At 40.0% G+C, this 4880-nt stretch overlaps 1 pseudogene; it reads left to right on the top strand.

Moving 5' to 3' along the window:
* Positions 1 to 509: 509 nt before the first annotated feature.
* Positions 510 to 1036, top strand: LOC101646919 (annotated as a pseudogene).
* The last annotated feature ends 3844 nt before the right edge of the window (positions 1037 to 4880 follow it).

The raw sequence follows: 4880 nt of genomic DNA, 5'->3' as shown, positions 1-4880 counted from the left end.
GGCTAGACTTGACCGTATTTACCAAGTTGACATAAAATTATGTAACTATCACAGAAGCCATTAATTGGAAACTAAAATGAATATTGTGGAATACATAGAATGGACATTTACGAAACCTTTTTTTTTAAGTAACCAAACTCCCTGAGATAATGAGTCACTGGGCCTGGGGGCTCAGTATCACAGCTTCAGAGGATATCAAGGTCTGTTGTCATAATATCCTCCTCAAAGACAATATTCTATGTCTCACTATGGTGAGTAGTAATTAGCACCTTAAAAGTTCATGTGCCTCTATTGTTCTCTGGTATCTGAAGGAAAGAAGTGTCATAAAAACAAATATGGAAACAATGAAACCAAGTGAGCTTTAGTTTCTATGGCCCTTAGACCAGAATAAAAGGGATTATTTTATAAGGTCTCGGATAAAGTTGGAGAAAAATATGGAAGGAAATTCAAAATTATAAAAAAGCCTGGCCCATTCGTCTGTGGGGTTTGAACTGCAGTCTGCCAGGGAAATGGTGGAAGCATGGTAGATGGATGAGTCCCAGAATGACCCGAGGAAACCCCACCGACCGGAGCCCAGTCGCCCTGGAGTAACTGCACTCTGTGTATTTACTGGAAATTGGATGCGGACAATTATGAGAATGACCCAGAATTAGAAAAGATCCGCAAAGAGAGAAACTACTCCTGGATGGACATAATCACAGTATGCAGACAGCAACTACCCAACTATGAGGAAAAGCTTAAAATATTTTATGAGGAACATTTACATTTGGATGATGAAATTGGATATATCTTGAATGGGAATGGTTATTTTGATGTAAGAGATAAAGAGGACAAGTGGATCCAGATTTTCCTAGAGAAAGGAGACATGATAACCCTTCCTGCGGGAATGTATCACCGTTTCACACTCGATGAAAAGAACTATGTAAAAGCAATGCGGCTATTTGTTGGAGAGCCAGCGTGGACAGCTTACAACCGGCCTGCTGACCATTTTGACGCTCTAGAGCAGTACATGAAGTTCTTGACACAGATAGCCTAAGGGTGTTCGCTGATAATTGAGCAGAGAAACACCCATTTTTCCTTTGCCTTTATTTTAGACTTAGGGCTAGGTTATCTTTCTTTTGCAAGATTATTTGATCTGGATTTTTTTTATTAATCATTTTGTTGGGGGCTCTTACAGCTCTTATAATAATCCATACATCAATTGTATCAAACACATTTGTCCATATATTGCAATCATTTTCAAAACATTTCCTTTCTGCTTGAGTATCAGCTCCTCTTTTTTCCCTCCCTCCTCATGAACCCCTGATAAATTATAATTCTTTTCATATCTTACACATCTGCTGTCTCCCTCCACCCATGTTGAAGAATATTTTTAAATGAGAAGAAAAGTACAGCTGATTTGACATGGACAGAACTGTGAAAATCAAGGGAAACCACACTCGTTTTCTTTCTTCTTTTTTATGTTTAGTTATACGGGAAATTTGACATAAGATTGAGGTTGTGGTTGTTTTGTTTTTTGTTTAATTGTTTTGTTGGGGGCTAGTGCAGCTCTTATCACAGTCCATGCATACATCAGTTGTGTAAAGCACATTTTTACATTCATTGCCCTCGTCATTGTTAAAATATTTGCTCTCCACTTAAGCCCCTGGCATCAGGTCCTCATTTTTTCCCCCTCCCTCTCTGCTTCCCCTCCTTCGTGAGCCCTCGATAATTTATGAATTATTATTTTGTCGTATCTTGCCCTGTCTGACGTCTACCTTCACCCACTTTTCTGTTATCCGTCCCCCAGGGAGGAGGTCACATGTAGATCCTTGAAATCGGTTCCCCCTTTCCAACCCACCCTCACTCTACGCACCCAGTATTGCCACTCCCACCACTGGTCCTGAACGGATCATTCGCCCTGGATTCCCTGTGTTCCCAGTTCCTGTCTGTACCAGTGTGCATCCTCTAGTTTGGCCACACTTGCAAGGTAGAATTCAGATCATGATAGTCGTGGGGGTGGGAGAGAAGCATTTAGGAACTGGAGGAAGGTTGTATTTTTCATTGTTGCTACGTTGCACCCTGACTGGCTTGTCTCATCCCCAAGACTCTTCTGCAAGGGGATCTCCAGTGGCCTACAAATGGGCTTTGGGTCTCCACTCCTCACTGCCCTCCTCATTCACTATGGTAAGATTTTTTGTTCTGATGATGCCTTATACCTGATCCCTTCGACACCTTGTGATCGCACAGGCTAGTGTGCTTCTTCCATGTGGGTTTTGTTGCTTCTGAGCTAGATAGCCGCTTGTTTACCTTAAAGTCTTTAAGACCCCAGATTCTATACCTTTTGATAGCCTGGCACCATCAGCTTTCTTCGCCACATTTGCTTATGCACCCATTTGTCTTCAGTGCATATCATGGAGGTGAGCACACAATGATATGATTTTTTTTTGGTTCTTTGATGCCTCATAACTGATCCCTTTGCCACTTAATCATCACACAGGCTGATGTGTTCTTCCATGTGGGCTTTGTTGCTTCTCAGCTAGATGGCCACTTGATTACATTCAAGCTTTTAAGACCCCAGACACTATATCTTTCGATAGCCAGGCACCATCAGCTTTCTTCACCACATTTGCTTATTCACCCGCTTTGTCTTCAATGGTTATGTTGTGAAGGTGAGCATCATAGAATGCCAATTTAATAGAAGAAAATATTCTTGCATTGAGGGAGTACTTGAGTGGAAGCCCAATATACTTCTGCTGCCTTAATACTAAACCAATAAATATATGCCCATAGATGGTTTTCTCTAATTAAAACAAGAATCATGTTTCCATAGCCCTGTGTGAATACATTGATTCATCTTTAACCTGAATGAAACCTTACATCCAGAAAATCCAGAATTGCTACTTAGCAATTCTGAGGTACAAGTCTCCCTAATTTGTTATACAAAACTCCAAATCTTTCAGAAGGACAGCTCGTCATAAGTATGCTCTTAACTACATATGTGCATTCTCTGAATAGTATTCTTAGACTTTAATCTAGATATCACCCAATGCCTCTTCTTTCTTAATAAAAATATTGAATAGGTGGCATAACTAAAGAAATATAATTTTTCTCTCAAAATTGTGCCCTGAGAGAAGAGTAGACAGGGAAGCACCTCTCCCTATGGAGCACACTTTCAATTGCTTGTGCCAGAATAAAGTAGCTGCCTTTCAATTTCTAGTTCAGCATAAAGTAGCTGCCTTAATTTTAAGATCATGGTTGTGAAGGAGACAGCTCATGTTGCCCCATTTTTAATTGACCTAAAGGCTAAGGTAAAACCACCACAAAAATGCCTCTGCCCTCAAGAAGCCCTCCTCACACTCCATCTTTTGGACAAGCCTCACCATTGAACTTGGCCTTTGTTCTGTCTAATGCCACCTGTGTTTTATCATCACTTGAATGGAATGCCAGACCAGTAAATGTCCTTTGGGCAAACCTTGTTTAAACTTTTCCTTATCAGAGAGGACCAGTAAGTCATTCTCCCTAGAGTAGGTGTGTTCATTTTTTCTTTCCCAGTGATGCTTAACTAAAGACAAGATCCAGGGAAGAGTCATAAAACAGGCTGCCTAAGACATTTTCTTAAATCCATTTTATTTTTGCTCTGTCAATATCGCTTAATTAATGATATATGAATTTTTAATGTGATTTTTCTGCTTTCTGTACCCTGCTTGCTTCCTGAATACTATAAAAATCTCAGCCAAAGAAACACTGGACCTGCAGCATGGGAGACTATACCTTTTAATGTCCCCTTTGCTGTCCGGGCTAGCCTGCTATAATAAAGGCTTCACATAATCAGTGGAAAAAAGACCAAATATTTTTTATCAAATATAAACTGGTGGAACACCTAAGACTATGGCCCTTCATCTACCTTCAGGTCTGAAACTGAATTCCACCCCATGGCTCAACAGTAACAATTATAAGGTGTGCATAGCTTTCAATAATCTACCATTTGAGATATAACTCTCTCTCACACTGACATTGAGTCATGTTTACTCATAGCGAACCTATAAAACAAGTTAACACTGCCCCTGTGAGTTTCCGAGACTAATTATTTACAGGAGTAGAAAGTCCCACCTTTCTCCTGTTGAGTGGCTAGTGGTTTCAAACTGTTGACCTTGCATTTAGCATTTACCCAAGGACACGGACAGATGACTAGGAAAGAAAAAAAGGATAGAAACAGACAAATCAGGGAGGAAGTGGGCTAAGTTATGTTCCATTGGGAGGATTGCAATCAGTGAGACAAACCAATATATAGAAGAATTGTTGAATGGAAAACTTACCTGCTTTGTAAAATTTCATCTGATCCATAAAATAAGTCTAAATCAATGCTCATGGTAACATCAGTCAAGTTAAAAAAAAAAGTTGTATTGAGTAAATCTACTTAAAAAGACCCCTTTAGAGTATTGAAAGCAAGGATATTTCTTTGAGTACTAAGGTGCACCTGACCCAAGCTCTTGTATTTTAAATTGGCTCATATATATGTGAAAGTTGGGCATTGAATAAAGATGATTGAAGAATAGATGGATTTAAGCTATGGTGCTGTCGAAGAATATTGAATGTACCATGGACTGGTAAAAGGATAAACAAATCTGTCTTAGAAGAAGTAAGACCAGAGTGCTCCTTGGAGGCAAGGATGGAGAGACCTCACTTTACATACTTTGGAAATGTTGTCAGAAGACACCAGTCCCTAGAGAAGGACATCATGTTTGGTATAGTGGGGGGGGGTGCAAAATAGAAGAAGCCTCTTGAAGAGATGGATTGGCATTGTGACTGACTGCAACAATAGGTTCAGACATGGTAACAATGGTGAGGAAGGCACAGGACTGCACAGTGTTTGTTCTTTTCTGCATAGGGTCACTATG

The sequence above is a fragment of the Echinops telfairi genome, unplaced genomic scaffold (assembly GCF_000313985.2).
Source record: "Echinops telfairi isolate 266 unplaced genomic scaffold, ASM31398v2 ScPeMD7_42;HRSCAF=159, whole genome shotgun sequence".
NCBI lineage: Eukaryota > Metazoa > Chordata > Mammalia > Afrosoricida > Tenrecidae > Echinops > Echinops telfairi.
Note: the sequence above shows the minus strand (reverse complement) of the source record. Positions and strands in the feature narration are given on the sequence as shown.